Below are 17,481 nucleotides of genomic sequence, written 5' to 3' on the forward strand. Positions count from 1 at the left end.
GCCTGATTTGCTTACAAGTGGAAGTCTGCAGCATGTTTACATCCAGAGGAAAATTCTGATCAACCCTGAAAGTTGATCATTCACCGGATCAACCGACAACAACCTGACGTTACTCCAACAGTTTTCAGTTTGGCTCACACACAGCCCGCTTCCCCGACCGGCCCACGTAATCACACCGTGATAAACATCAGTCACCGTGGGGGGACAGGCTGGACCCTCCGCTCAGTCACACACCCACAACACACACACACACACACACACACACACACACACACACACACACACACACAGCAGCGATCTGATGTAAACATCGGTATTAACTGTAATAGCGCCCATCACCATAAAATAAAACGGGTAAATGATGATCAAATCTCTAATCTGAGTCCTCCACACACCGAGCTCTGAGCAGAGGAACAGCTGATCAAACCTCAAAGGAATATTTCTTACCTTTACTCCAGGTGTCCAAATCAGTCAGCAGCAGCAGTCATCAAACAGTTTTATAATCCATATTATTCCCGTTTACATCGCGGGCCTCGCGGCCAGCGGCTTCATTCATTTGCATTGTGTGAAAAAAAAGAAAAAAGTTTTAGCTAACGTTAGCTTTAGCTTTAGCTTCAGCTTCAGCGTCCTGACAGGAGAGGCTGACAGAGGAGACAGTGAAGCCTCTCTGCTGCCGGTACCGAGTCCAGACCACCGGTCCCGACAGTCCGTGACCATGTCCGTGACACACCGCGTCCGAGCCGCGCGGACCGTGTCCGTGTGGAAGTAACGTTGCACCGGGAGTAAACAACGCGGTGGAACCGGACAACACAGGTCCGGTTGATCAGAAACACGGCTGTTGCCGTCGCTAAAAATACCTCTTTTTTTTTTTACATGATGCAAATGAATGAAACAGGCTGGCCGCCAGGAACGCGATGTAAACGGAAATAATATTAGTGGATTATTGGAGCTGGATGACTGCTGCTGCTGACTGTTTTGGACACGGTAAAGATAAGAAATATTTTCTTTTTTTCCCTGGCTCTGGGCCAAGTTAATCGCTACCCAACAAATCGATAATCAAATTCGTTGCCAACGAATTTAATAATCGATTTTTATCGATTTTATCGATTAGTTGTTGCAGCCCTACTACACACACATACCCACAGACACACAGCTGATGGGCCGAGGCTCCCCCAGTGGGTGCTCAACCTGGTATCGGCGCTTATGAGTCCATAATCGCGGTGCAGACGAGTGAGTTTGGAGCTAGAGAGGAGAGAGCTTCATTATCGCTGCTCTGCTGCGTGTTTGTGATCGTGGGTTTGGATCTCTTTTATTTTCAAATGCCTGGAAAAGGCTCAACTGTCTTTTTGACATTTCTATACTGGACCAGGCGTAATCATCACATACCGGTAGTGTAATAGGCGCCAGAAATCAAAAAGAGACAGATGACATGATGTAAACGACAATCACTGGCTTTTACGTTAGGCTTCCAGTGATTGGTTTAACAATGAACTCAGCACGTTTAGCCTGTTACAAACAGCGTCAAAAGCGTCTTTATCACACCCCCTCAAAATAAACAAAATTGCTTCTTTTTTTTTTCCACCTATGAAAAAAATTGTACGCACAGTGCGTACAGGATTCCGGCTGGCGGCGCCACTGATATTAGTGGTTAATTTGTTCTCAAAAAAATGTGTCAATAATATCGTTTATCATCAATAATTTGTGGGACAGTATATCGTCCAGCAAAATGTATTATCGTCCCAGGCCTATGCGTCACAAACATAACACAATTACAGTAATGTATTACTATTTGCTGTAATGCAGTAATATAACACATTACAAATAAAATGTTGGTAATATTTTACCCGTTACAATCTAAGTAAAGCGTTTTACAAAGCATTTTTACTCGACTAGAGGCCTGGGGCCGTATTCACAAAGAATCTTAAGGTTAAAAGTAGCTCCTAAGGGCCGAATTTAGGAGCAACTCCTAAAAAAAAGTGGGCGTGTCAGTCTTAAATTTAGGACTCCTAGTTTTTTAAAATAAGAGTAATTCACAAAGTATTTTAGGCCTAAAAGTAGCTCCTAAGTCTGGGAGAGCTTAAAAGTCCTCGTGAGGACTCCTAACAGCCTGGTCGCACTGGACGCGGAACCGAAGCGCAGCGCCCTGGAGCGGAAGCAGTTTCAGATCGGCGCACATGTTAAAGGGATAGTTCACCCTAGAATGATATTTCGCTCATTATCTACTCACCCTCATGTTGACTAAGGGCTGGAAGAAGTTTCCGCTACAAACAAGCTTAAAATATAGACTTATTTAATTTTTTTCGGGACAATTACGCAATTTGGGGCTTCAGCACAAGACGGACATTACATACGAGCATCATGGAGGTATTTGGATGTTTTTTTGTGTGTGTTTTTTTACGAAGAGCTCCGGTGTCCCTTTGCAACCGTTATATGGACATGCACTGCTATGCCGAGACCCCCTGTAACTCAGAGAAGGGACGGAGGACTCTGAAACTTCTTCCAGCCCTTAGTCAACATGAGGGTGAGTAGATAATGAGCGAAATATCATTCTAGGGTGAACTATCCCTTTAACCGGTCTGCCTGGTCGCACATCTCGCGCTGTGGAGCGCAGTGCGCGCGCCTGCAGTGCTTCAGATCGGTTCATTTCTATTTTTCACGCGAGCCGCGCGCGCCGAGGGCGCTGTCTGTCAAGCTGGGTAGACCAGATCGTACCAGACAGGAAGTCGGGCACAGAAAAGGCGAGAGAATCCGGTCAATTATCAAAATAAAATAATTAAATTATGATTAACTAAGTTGTTGCTTGTCCATCTATACATATTTGACCTGTCCCTTTGCCCTTTGATGCCCAAAGTGCCTTTTTGTCTGTGTTTTTTTTGTTTTTTTTGTTACAGCAACAACATCTACAACATTTACGCTATAAAACGGGAGTAGTGACGGTGACTGACTGTCTAATATGTGCGTCGCAACGGTCGGACCGAGGTGACTGCAACCGCTGCGATGCAGTCGTGCTGATGTGAGCCAAAAATATTTTTAAAAAGTTGATGGGTGCGCTAGACACATACTATATCAGTTAGTAGTAATAGCTCACGTGATAGGGCAGCTCCTCCAGTAAACTAAACTTGTTGTCAGTCTGGGTTCAAATCCTTCTATAGGCTACAAATTAGGGTAATGCATTTACTTTTCTCATCATTATTATGATCACCATATATAATATTAAGGCTGTCAACGAACATGAAAATTAATATTCGAATGTGGGAAGAAAAAAAATCAGCAGCTGCTTTGCGAGTGTGCGCACTGACCCTCATAGGAGTTGCATTTGCACAGCGTCACTCTGAAAGTGGAAGTGACACGCGACAAAAACTGTAGCAGATGCAGATGGCAGAGAGAAACACGAATGGACAGAGAGTTCAGAGCCCAACTTGGCAGCAGAGAGAGTGGTTTGGACTCGAAGCAATCTAAAAAGCCCCGTCGCACCTGACGGCAAGAAAGTGGGGGGGGGGGGGGGGCGTCGGCACTCAACAACCAATCACCGTGTTGAGCGCCTCAAATTCGTGCACGAGAATTGACGCAATCCATAGCAACGGGGCGTCACCAGGGCGTCACTCTTACTTTGCTCTTAGTGATTTATCCTTAGTAAGAGTAGGTCTCAACAGCTTTGTGAATAGCTTTTAAGAAAAAACTCCTACGTAAAAACTTTTAGCGCGAGTTAGGAGCTAGGGATGGGCATTTCGACTAATTTACTAATCGAGTAACCGAAGCTGGTACTAATCGGGTAATCGAGTACTGTAATAAAAAATAAAATGACGTCATGTCTGACGGACAGAGCGCAGCCGGTGCATAAATGCGCTCTGTCCGTCAGACAGTCCGCATTACTGACACACAGCGTCGTCACACACAATGTCAGGTGGATAATAAGAGTAGAGACTGGAGTTTAAGATGCACACACGAGGCAGATGTGCATCTTTATGCCGGGGAATAAATGCGCTGCATGCGCTCTGAGCGCTGAGTGCAGCGCTGAGTGCAGCGCATTTATGCCGCGGCTGCCACGGAGGAGAAAACTTTTTTTTTCTTTTCTTTTTTAAATCATTAGCGGTGCTTATTTATTAGTCCACACTACACATGTTGGTGCCTTCGGTCCTCTCTGCCTCGCATCGTTTCAGGAAATAACAGGGAAGGTTTCAGAGTGTTTGTAAAGTGAAAGTATATTTTCTACCAGACTTGAGACCTGTCGTCTCCCTCCCGACGGCGTACGTCGCCGAGGGAGGGAGGGAGAATTATTGTAAAAGGTTTGAAAGTCCGAGGCTCGATCCAAAAACGCTTTTACACAGCAGAAAATCACGTTGCTTGATCCGAAACTGTTTAACACTACAAAAAGCCGAACCAGGGCATGATAATGTAGTCTGATCCGACACTAGATTGCGCTCTGACGTGCCGTTTTTTTTAATCCTCGGGTACCCGAGTAATAAATTCATACCCGAGTAGCAGATTGCTACTCGAGTACTCGAGTACCCGGGTAACCGTGCACATCCCTATTAGGAGCACCCCTAGCGGTAAGATAAAAGGCTTTGTGAATACGGCCCCTGATCTACTAAAGGTTTGCTTGTATAAAAACGTGTGCAAACTTATCAGTTGCAGTTACTGTGACTGCGTCTGAATTGAATACGTTTGAAAAGGAGGCGCTAATCAGCCCTGCATTACAAACAGTAGCAGAGTACATAACAGAAAATAAACTTCTCACGTTTACAAAAGGAACACATAAAACAAAAGGAAAGCATAATTCATATCATCTACCAGACAGGCAATTTATGAGCTGTTGGATCAACTAAAGGCTGATTTGGAGCCACTCACACGAATGAGTTACTTAAAGGCGAATTGCCGTTTTTTACAATCTGGACCTTTTAAATAAATCTAACAGCTGTTTGCTCGATTCTAGGGCTGTCCCAAACGATTATTTTTCTCACATACGATCTGCGTACTGCGCTGCGTCCGGGTGCACACAGAGCAGCAGCGGAGTGGATTGAAAAAAAAAAAAAGACAACACGAGGACGTGTTTACATAAAGCAGCGGAACCAAGGAGACTGTGGCGGGTGGTCTGATTGTCCGATGAGGGAGGGGGGCGCGGGGGGTCCGCGATTGGACCGTATGAGTTTCGTTTTTACCGTGCACCCTTCGCTCTGTGTGTGTGTGTGAGTGAGTGAGTGAGTGAGTGAGTGAGTGAGTGAGAGAGAGAGAGAGAGAGAGCGCGTCAATAACGGCGAAAGAGCGCTATGCGGAGATGAATGAACGAACGATAATGCAGCTTCAGGTGCTCGTTCATCGCTGTGGTACAGCATGTGTTTTTCTGCTGCACGTGTTGCAGTCTATGGTTCACAACCCGACGGTGTGTTGCACGTGTCGACGTATTTACGTCATCGACGTAATCAATTAGGTCGATTAATCGGGACAGCCCTACTTGCTTCTGGTTAACTTGTCGCTGATAAAATGTCTCAGCTGCAGGTAGCGAGAGAAGTCCTGTGCCTCTAGAGCATATTTCTCTTTAAAGTCCCTGAAAAGTGACACTGGATTCGTCTTCTGAGTTAATCACATCCTAGACATAGTATGTCCTATTAACCATCCTGCCAATTTTGGATGCTAGAAAAATTCGTTTAGTAGGTGAAATTAGGTTTTTAAAATCATGACTAAATGAGGCAGTTCTCACAGCTCTGGAAGTCTGCTGCAGGCACAGAAGCCCCGCCCACTTGCTGAGCTTCGTCAAGTTTCAACTGTCAATCAAATGGCCTACCGGCCAACTATGCTGGTGCTACTGCTAACTGTCACATCGTACCTGAGCAGCTACGGGTTTGAGCTATACGCTTGAGCTGGAGTCTGAATGTCTCGGATACACACTGAGCAGTGAGGGAAATATGCTGGGGCCGCTGCCGTCAGCACACGAATCTCCGCTACCCTGATAGTGTTAGCTCGCCGGCTAACACTAGCCCGGCGAGCTACCACATTAGCTCGCCGGCTAACGCGTTAGCTCGCCGGCTAGCCCCGTTCGTCCCGTTCACCCCGAGCCTCCGTGGTCCCGAGCCACTGCAGCATCCGACCCACAGCTCACCGCCACAGCAACGGGAGCCTTGAAGGCTACACTGCAACAACAATGAGGGCCGCCACCGTCAGCACAGGGCGAACGGGCCTAGCGTTAGCCGGCGAGCTAATGCTATCAGGGCAAGCGGAGATTCGTGTGCTGAGGGCGGCGGCCCTCAGTTTTGTTGCCGGTGTAGCTGTTGCTGTGGCGGTGAGCTGTGGGACGGACGCTGCAGAGGTTCACCTGGACTGTGGCTGTTTGGGCTTGTCTCGCGCATGTGCGACGAGTAAATTTGCCGATTTTTTTTTTTAATGACCACTGTGATTGGCTAATGTGTGAAAAGAAACGTGTGTTTCTCTTCTCTACATCTCAGAGCGGAGGAGACGTCTTTCCACAGCAGAGCTCCGTGTGAAACAGCAGGAGACACACAGACCGGCGGCCCGCGCGTGTGTGTGTGCTGAACATCACCCGCGATATCTTTTTTTCTTCCGATGGCCTGCTACAAACCTTAAACATCCCATAATATGCTCGCGCTCTCAGCAGCGGTACTCAAATCGTCACAAGGCAACGAAGCAGGTTGACTCGCATTGCAGAACAGCGCTGCACAGAGGCTCCCAAACGGAAATGATTATTGATTGATTGTTGATCGATAGTTTTTTTTGGCCGTGCGTGGGGGGGGTCGACGAGTTTGATGCCAAGAAGTCTGTGCACATGTGGCTCAGTCAGGGTCAACAGACAAGGAGGCCAAACTACAGGGGCTGTCCTACACAGGCACCTTGTAGGGGGGGTCTGTTCTTGGATGAGTTTACCACAAGTGGTGTGTCTGCATTTATCAAAGTATTTATCAGTAATACAGTGAAAATTTGAGGAAATGTGAAAATTTACTTTGCAAGTCGATTTCGGTGTGCGCCCCTAAATTTTCTGTCTGCGCTCCTAAAATTTTAAGTTAGGGGCCACTGTGCTCCTAGTAAAAAAAGTTAGTCTGGAGCCCTGGTGTGCTGTAAAAGAGAGAGGGAGATACTCCCACAGCTGCATCAGCAACATTAAACCGATTTATAACTTTTTATTACACGGCTCTATTGAATGCTGCTCTCTGATTGGTCCAGCGCTGCGTTCTGTTATTTCTGTATAACAGACCGTCGTCAAGTATAACAGACCGTTGCTAAGGAAGCCGCTCTGATCAGCGCAGCAAAGAAAAGAAAAACTATGCAGGATATTTACATTGTGTTTCATTTTTACCGTCATTAAACAGCTCTGGACTAATAGTGATGTTAGATAAATGACTTGTAACTTGTTACAAGTAGAGTGGAGGCTCCTTCCACATCGCTGCTGGAAACCAAACCTGCGATCAGAGCCTCTGACCCGGTGTCACAGCTCTCCTCTCGTCTCGGTGGCACCGCGGCTCCGCAACACAAACGCACCCCGTAAACAGTAAAGTTAATCTCTTGTTTATGACAGATACGACTACACACAATACACACATCTTAACACGTGTATGGTAATCCATCGATCCACTGATTGATTATCAAAGGCTTCAAATGCACGAACGGGAGGAGGCTCGGCAAAACAGCGGAAGTGACCGGTCTTGCAGATTCGCTAAATGCAATTTTAAATCGATGAAAGTCGTATTTTCATCAACATTATGTTTCAAATTAATTATTTCACTCGTAAACCGTGTAATAAGCGGGATAATGTACAGTTGGTCGGTTGTTATGGAGAAATAAACCCCTTCATGTTGAATGAAACCCATACAATCCATACAACCTGTCGGGGTTTATTTCTCCATAACAACTATACATTATCCCTTACGTAATCAGGCCATCGGCCGGTTCAAGCTACTTTGAGACCGATTCATTAGTCCGTCTACACCAATGCACTCGCATCGTTTAAATCAAAAAAGATTTTCCGATTCAAATCGGTTTTCGTTACACCCCTACGGCTCCCCATAGTGCAATCACTGTGTTTGCTGTTTAAAACTAATGTAATTAATTATTCAAGGGTATTATTTTCTACATTTAATCTATTTCCTGCATCAGCGATGCCAGTAATGCCTCCCGGAGGCTTCTGGCAAGCCATGCATTCACCTTCTCTGTCTATGACACGCTGCCATCATGACAGCCTTTCAAACTATTTCAACGCACATGCACACCACACAAATCAATGTTACACAGGCTTTCAGTGTTTAGCAAACTACTAAGTCAAATTCTGTTCTGTTCTGAAGTTGCTTCAAAGACATGACGTAGAGAGGCCACATTATAGTAGTTCCACTATAGCAGAATTCAAAAATGTGTTGGTTTTTGTATGACTTATCATCCTATTGCAGAAAATGTCCTGTAACAATTTTTCTGCATTTTTATGTATTTTGTCTGTCCCAAGGTTACTTTATTCCATGAAAACTGCTTGGCCTTTCACACAGTGACAAACAATATGACTGGATGGACTAAAATCACTCTAAAGTAGATCATGTTGGTAAAGATTTTCTTGGAAATAGAGTGCTTTTGGCAGAAAAACCAAATTTATTTGGCAGGATATATGGCATGACCATAAACACACAATGAATATTTAAAAATAAATATATAAAGAGGTGCCAAGAACACTTCTTTTAAGCAAATGAGGTACTCAGTAGGGATGATACAGTAGGTATATTTCTTAGTGACAAACTAAGCAAAATATTTTTTACCAGAAATTGCATAACCAGTATTTTAAGAGTATTCCAACCACTGACTGAACTGACCTGCATGGTTTTTAAACCTTAGGTCTAGGGATGTCCCGATCACATTTTTTTGCCCCCGAGTCCGAGTCATTTGATTTTGAGTGTCTGCCGATACCGAGTCCCGATCGACTTTGGCAATGCAGTAAAGTTTTTAATGTAGATCAACTGTATCATCCCACTATTTTTCTGTTTTCTGTGCTCTACTAGGGATGTAACAATATCACAATCCATACACAATAATACTCTACCTCAATATCAAGCCCATGACATTTATTGCAGTATTGTAAGACATGTCATGATATCAAACTCTCCCTATATGATATTAGCACAGTAGCTCCACGGTATAATATTAATTCCGTTATCCATAAGTCAACAACAAGAACATTTGGTCAAAAATAAAATAGCTCATGCCTTTCTCAATCACCAGCCTCTCTCCCCTGATCCCACCCTCACCTGCCTGTCTGCCCCCACCTCACTCACCTCGCTCCTTCTCCCTCTCTAACTTTAAATAAATACCTGGTTCTGTATCTGCCATCACACAACACAACGGTATTTTTTTTTCCAACAGTATTAAGTTTAACAATGTCCGCGAAATCTGCGCGGTCGGTCCGTGTGTCAGTCTCACGTGCGTTACGTCTGACTCGCTCTCAGTAGAAGCTGCAGTGACTGTTGTTGCTGAAGGCGTCTGTAACGCTTTGAAATCGCACCCTGGTAACAGGCTCCATTCATAAAATCTTTATGTTTTCGCGAGTTGTGTATGCACCCAACAGCGGCACATGTTGTCCCCGAAGGCATTGTGTGAACATATAATAAAAACACTACATGACCAGAAGTGAAAAACCGAGTCTCTGGAAGAACCAGGCATCATGACAACACCCAGCGTCATTCACAGGAATAGGGTGAGGGAATATGAATGTATGATTTTCAATGATTTGTTAACCGCAATTGCATCAGGAAATAAACAGCACCCACTTAACAGCAGCTTCTTTCTAACATTATCTCATTGGACACAATTCACTGTGAACTACTATCATAAAGGATTTTCTACTGAAAGTTAGAAAAGCAAATGCACAACTGAACTGCCAAAGTTTCTTTAACACTATCACCATATTTTTTTGATAATCAAATCTAAGACATCTTCATCAAGAATATTTATGTAAAAACAGAATACCAGTCCAGAATCTTTACAAATTAGCAGTAGTTTGGATGTACATCAATTTTTCCAACATAAATAATCAAGGCAAGCACTGGCTTATCCCTTGCCATAAAGAAGATGCTAGTGCATAATAAGCACTTTAAAATAACTAACAACAGGAGACAAAGGAAGATGAGATGCTTTAGTGATGCCCCTCACTTTGGATAAAAGTGTCTGCCAAACGACTAAATGTGAAAGTAAGATACAAGGCTGCCCTTCAAGTTCTAAAATGTAAAAGGCATTTATTTCTGCTATATGAAGGCTGATTTTTCAGCACCACAGAAATATCCATAATATTAAATACTGTCTGTAGGCATTCTATCACTTAACAGAAGCGTCACAATAGGTGATTATCTTGTTTTCTGTTCATCAGTTGTTCACTAGCTTGTGTTAATGTGGAAAGTTACTCTTGAAATATTAAAGATAAACACTGAATTGGTTTTTCGTCATTGTCTCTTTCCAGCTTGTACTATAAGTACAGCTAAATCAATGAATTCCCAGTGGTTCTTGAAGAGACAGGTAGAACCAAAGGCCTTTTGGTTTTGTAAAATTATGTTGAAGGGTAATGGCTGCCATTAACTGCCACCTAGAACAATGTGTTGGGAGGGAAGTTATTGAAAATGTTTCCTACTTAAAGAATGAGTCATATGATGGCTGACAGTATTTTATCACATCTGCTAATGCAGTGGCATACGGTTCATCATGACCACTAACAGCTCTGAACATTTCCATGTTCTGTCTTGACAACAGGAGCTTTGTATGAAGTGCTTTTGACACTCTTAAAGAACCAGTAATGAAGAAATACAAAGATAAGATTTTAAGAATCAGAGTAATTACAAGCCTGCCAGTCTAGGTAATTAGCTTTAAAAAGATAAGGACATTTCTCTGATACTTAGTTTTTGCATAGGTGAACCTTTGCAAGTCAGAAAGACTTGATGGAGCGTGAGACCTTTCCAGCTCATGCAACCATGTGCCACAATTGATGCACATCATTTTGTAGATACAGTATGCAAAGTAATGGTGAGTAGTGGGTGCGATCGATTTGATCAGAGATAGGGAGAAAAACTCTGACCAAAGTAAGAACATATCTTGTTAAAGTTTAAAACACTCTGAAGTCCAACTACCTAACTACTTTGTTAATAAATAATGATGTTGCATTCTGAGTGAAAATGGTTCTCAAGTCATTGAACTTAAAGCAGAAGTAAGTGGTCCGGTCGTTTTCGCTAATGCTGCGTTCCAGGCAGGCTTTTGAAATCGTAAATTACAGCTTCAAGTCACAACTTACGACTTTGTAGCGTTCCAGGCAACCCACTCGTGTTTTTCCAACCTGTTTTACCGGTGAAAGTCACTATAACGGCCACTCGTAACTTCTGACCCGTGAACTCGTACCAGATCTAACTGGTACCACTTCACGGTCGGAAAAATACGAGTTTCCTTGAACGCACCACCAACAGTCCTCGTCCCTACGTCGCCACATTCACGGCGTCCCTTGGCTGCACACACAGCCCTGCATGCCGTTCTCTCTCCTCATTGGATAAAAACTGTAGGATACGATAAATGTTTTCTCCTGGGCTCAGAGCAGAGCAGAGTGACTGACAGACCCGTGTTTCGGTCCAAACACTCTATGTAAGTGATTGGTGTCGGAAGATATAACTATTTAAGACTTATATTAACACAAATATATCACTTACTTCTGCTTTAAGGCTCAATATCCTGAATGCCCCCCCCCCCCCCCCCTCTCTCTCTCCCACACACACACACACACACACACACACACACACACAATGTCTAAAATTAATATATCTGCAAACTAATAAGTTGCCAATTTAAGGAAGTTGTCTGTAAGGTTGGCCAATCTACAGCTCAAAATGCGTGCTATTTCAGTAATCTAAGCCAAAATAATAAAGCCAGCATGATGCATTCTTTTCATGCCAATCATCTGATATCCAGTTTAAAGTGTTTTTCCTATTAGATGCAGTGTATAAACAGACTTCTGGAGGCAAATATTTTCTCTCAAGACTTAATTGCAGTAACGAGGACAATTAATAGAAATGTCAGTTTAGCCATAAACAACATCTCACACAGATAAACCCCATTTCATCTAAATCAATGTGCCAAGTAAACCCAATGTCTTATTATTGCCTGCTGATAATTTTGAATGTTTTATAAAAAAAAATAATAATTAAAAAAAGCTTTTGTAAAATCATAACAGATTCTGCACGACTGTCCTCCTCAAAATGACTTTTTTTTTTATCAGCAAGCCTTTAATTTTGAGAGAGAGAATCTTTCTATAATCACAACAGGATTACATACAGAGAAGAGACAGATGAGGAAACTGGAGGGGGCACCAATAATAATAATTTAAAAAAGTGTGTATGTATTCATGGTCAATGGGAGAAGAGTAAAGGAGTAGGGTGAAGATATAAAAAAGGTGGGTAAAAGAGAAAGATAAATCAGAAATTACACTGCACAAAGGGAGGAAGAGATCCATTAACATAAGTCTGCCCGTTTCTCATTCAAACAGCCTGCATTATAGAGACCGTGTGATGAAAGTATAGTCTAGCAGGGACTCACCTGCAAGATTTCAAATCATTCTTCTCCTCTGATGTATCAATTCTCATTTACATCACAGTACTTACAATTATATTCTTCATTTTAAATTTCAGAAAGATGTTCAAGCTGATTTTTTTTCACATTTGGTCTATTGTGTGTATTTGCGCCTTCATGGTACATCACTGCTCGTCCACAGGAAATGCCCTGCGCGAGATATTTTGGATCACATGTCTAAATTAACATCCTATGGATAAGACTGCAGTTATGAATGCAGAGAAACACAGAAACACCTGCATTTAGTCTTAGGCTTAGGCATGCATCTGCATCTAGCACTGGGATCTAATCTGCAGCAAAGGTTTGTTAGGTCAGTTAGAAATGTGATGTGCTTTAATTTTGTGTGTTTTGCTGCTGTGCTTACAGATGCAGAAGGAACACTACATGTGAGAAAAGGGGAAAAAAAAACTTGCTTCCCCGCAGCTTATTTACTAAGTGCCACAAAGTCAACCAAATACAACACAGCTTTGCTCAAACACTGTAATCACTTGGGGGTCACACTCAGAGACACATGTCTGGCCTTCATGAATACCCACAGTGCCCTCTACTGGGAACAGAGAAATGCACCTTTAAACTTCATCTTTGACAAGGGTAAGGCTGAACAGAGTTCCAGTTTAGGAAACAGGTGTTCACATCAATAAAAAATGAAATTTTGTTCCTACTTGTAATTGCATTGCCCGGAGCCTCAGCCACTCTGAAAGATTGGTTTTAAACTTGATTGGATGTTGAACCTCCGGAAATCTGTGAAAAGAAAAAAAAAAAAAAAGGACCAAATACATTTATTTTACATATTTTTCTTTAAAAAATCTCAACAGGGGGCGGTGCGTGGCGCAGTGGGTAGAGCGGCCGCCCCATGTAGAGGCTACAGTCCTCGCCGCAGGCGTCCCCGGTTCAAATCCCGCGTCGGGCAGACCTTTCCTGCGTGTCATTCCCCCTCTCTCTGCCTCCCATTTCCTGTCTATCTCTACTGTCATCACTATCAAATAAAGGCAAAAAGCCGAAAAATATACTTAAAAAAAAAAAAAAAATCTCAACAGATTGTGGACATATTGTTGCAATAATATTTCAGTATCATAGTTTAGACTAGAGCATAGACTCTAACCTGTTCTCTTTTTGTGTGGAGTAAGTATGCTGGTGCCACAGGCAATGTCTGGACAGACAATGTCTAGAAAATGAATTGCAGATGGGCTAAATTTGTCAAATTTGGCTATTGTGATGGCAACAAACCCTTATCTGGAGGTTCCCCTCAATATCAAAAAATCTGTTTCAGAGGTAAAATAGTTTTAGAGTCACAGTATAGTGCAAGATGGCTCTCATTTAGTTTAAAACTGAAAACACTTCTTTCTTTTACTGAAAATTTGTCTCCAACATAATGACAACTCAGACAACTGCATAGAACATATTCTGACTGCACCACGTGTGGCCAGTTCTAGCTGAGTTAACTCACTCAGAGGAAATGGAAGCTGATGTGTTAGTGAACATAACTATTCTTTGACAAGACATCAATGTACATAAGTCTATTTTAATGCAGGGGGTGTCTGACAGCTGCTGCCAGCACAGCAGAAGCAAACATCCCCTAGGATAGGGTGTTTCTCAGACGCTTTAATCTTAGATGTACAGAGTGTGCAAAATTATGATCTTATGGAAATGATGCAAATAATCACACTGCCATCCTCCATTAGTATGTGACAGCCCTGCATTATGCAATGCATAGCGTTCTGTCCACCCACTATTGCATTCAGAATGCAGTGATGGTGTGCATGTCTAATAAATATTTCAGGAGGATACATTTGGACCATCTACCCCACTGCATAAATCAAGAAGCTTTCCAACCCCACATTATCAAGGCTTCACTTGGCTGCATGGTTGCTTGGCCCTTCTGCTCTCCAGTCCCTGTCAGTTGTTACTCATAAGCCTCTATGTGACGTCTGGACTGGGACGCTACAGTATATAAAGTCTAATGTGTTTTTTTGTTTTATTTACTGAAATGATCAAATCTGGTTTATTTCATGCTGGCATATTTTCAGGGAATGTGGCTGCTTTGACTCTATGGGGCATGCCATCTCTGCCTGCCACAGCTTTGCAAATAAACGTGATTTTCATATGTATTATTTCAAATGCCTCCCCGGGAAAAAATATTTTTTACAGTCTTATGGTTCTACTAAAATGATTAATCTTACAGCTGTGAATGTGTGTGAGGGTTAATTGCTCAACTCAGATGGATGGAATTTGATAAAACACAACTTCATAACAATTGAGTGTAATATGAACTAAAACAACTGAGGTTTCAAAATTAGATTTTGACACAAGGTCAAGACAGGTGGACCCATCATAGTCGATAGCCTACTCCAGTGGTGCAAAATTGCAAATAAATCAAATTATGTAGCTAAATGCCAAAAACACAGAGTAAATTGTGGCTTTGGGGACCCTGGTGGCCTGAGGTCCCTGGGTATTTGCCAATCAAGTAACTCAATCATGGGTTCACAGATCCTTCCACAGAAAGTTGATCTAATTATTTTCATAAAAAGCTAGGCCTACTACATACAGTATTTTTGCATTAAATATTTTATACTACAATACTGCAGTTTGGCTTTATTTACAAAACACCTGTCTGGTCTCATGATGTCAAAATGTAAACAGCATGATGAAGAGGACTGTTTAAATACAAACTGTTAGCTAAACATTTAGGTCTAGTGGTTGATCCATAGATCTGACACTTGTGATTTTTGCATCACCTTGTAAGAGAACAGCATGTTATAAGTCAGCCTACTGAAACATTGAACACTTGGACATGTGCATTCAAAAGTTTACCTGTAGGCCTAAATGTTATAGTGCATTTTAGGTGTATTCCGAAACTTCATCTGAAAGCCAAATCTTCTTCTAACTTTTCGTGAGTAGGAGTGTATTTTGTAAGCTAGCTATTTAGCGAAATGTCCATTCACATGTTATCATAGTCCATGTAGGCTACTTCACCTATCAGTATTTCCACCAAATGTTAGGCTTAGTGAAAACATAATGTAAGAAACTGACACTAAAGTTATTTACCTGTGTGTAGGCCTGACATGACAGCACTATCTGGCTGGCGGGAAAAGCACAGGTGTAACTAATATTAGACCGACTCATTATTATTCCCTCCGTTGTAGAGCCAGAGAAGCAGTATGTTCAACACCGTGACAACCAACTCACCTGCAGCGGCTAATTAGTGAAGACACGATAGCTAGCTGTGGCTTTACCTCGCCTGTGGTTTGACGAAGTTGAATTAGGCTACAGTGGGTCTAATGAGCATCCTTTGACGTTTAAGTGATATAAATAAAATAAAAAAAGTTATGATAATGTGTTAAAGTTGCTTTGCGGTTTTCTACAACTCAGTCAACGTCAACGCTCGTTCAGACATCAGTTTTAACAAGTAGGCTGGGCCTAGGAGCCTATTGATTTGCTCAATGCCAAACTCTGAACCACTCTTTGTCCACACTTACCTTTGTGAGGACATCCTTTTTCCCGGTCGTGCATTAAAAAAGACTTCCTAGCATCAGTGGAAAAAGTCGTAGACGTAAACAACATGTTAGCTACATAGGAGGAAACCATGGACAACACAGACAGCGCCGTTGCTTAGCTAATGGGACGCACCTGTGTAGTGAACTCTTCACCTCTGACGCAATAGGCTGAGCTAGCCTCTCTAGAGAAGTGTCTACGCGTCTGCATATGTTGGTCAATATATCTCCTCCCTCTGTGATTGTGAGAATAAAAAAGCTGTTAAAACGTATTATCTTTGTAAGCTTTACAAAATATTTATTTAAGTTTATGTTTTTTCTGTCTTGCTGTCATCCCCTGGCGTATTTATGATTGTTTGGTTGTATACACTTATTTCATCTAACTGTATTCAGTCCTGTGTATACTCTTGTTGTAAATAAAGTTGTTAAATAAAAAAATAAAAAAGAAGTGTCTACGCGTTTGTTGTTACGAGTGTGTGTTCAACATAGAAACTAGAAGTAGGCCAGCTAGGCTATAGTTTGAATTGGTTTTAGGTTTAGGTATTGACATTTTTACCAAGAATAACTGAAGAACCTACTGTCACCTTTTTGGCAGCTTTGTTTGTCGGGTTTGTGTTCTTCATATTTAGGCAAATTTCATGATTGTTTCATGCAGGTCACTGTAGGCTTTTTTTTTTCTTCTTTTTTTTCAAACACTTTTTCTCCTGACATTATGTTTCATCAGGCTACACCAGGATAAGGAGTGGTGAAATGGCATGGCAAATCACACAAGATAAGCACTGGATATAGGATCCTTGATATAAGGTCATATAGCCTATATGGCATGAAACAAAGGAAAACTTAAAGGGTATACTACTTGCTTTTGTTCATTCAAGTGGGCTTTACTGTATAAGGTGAAACACATGCCATTTTCAAATTAGGCCTACTGCTTAAGATCAAGCTGCAATTTTCTGACATTTTGATTATTATAATTTTAAAGAAGAAAGTCACAAACAATTCATTGTCCTCTCAGTCCTGATGCTTTTTTGTCACATCTGTGGACTTTTCATTTGGCCTACTAATATGATCTGTCAGAGAAAGTGGACTTAGCCCACTCCAAAGCTTCAAGCTGAACTGGAGCTCAAGAGATACAAAGAGCAGCTGATGAAATCCGTCAAGTCAGAAGCTGTACGTAGTTGGAACTAAAATACGCCCACAGTCAGGTGGATGTGCTTTTAAGAAGCCTACTTCAAAACTAAGGCAGCCAGCCCATGGTAAGACTGTCAGAGAGCAACACAGTGGTTTTCATACTCAAAGTACTTTAATAACATTTCTGCAGGGGTATTGGATTTATTATCCTTGATTAAGAGTAAAAATCATAGCCTACAGAAAGAGGTACATTTTTCCTCCAGGTTAAGAAAATATGTGG

Source organism: Trachurus japonicus, chromosome 21 (assembly GCF_045865225.1).
Source record: "Trachurus japonicus isolate A0001 chromosome 21, Traja_1.0".
In the NCBI taxonomy this organism is placed as follows: Eukaryota; Metazoa; Chordata; class Actinopteri; order Carangiformes; family Carangidae; genus Trachurus; species Trachurus japonicus.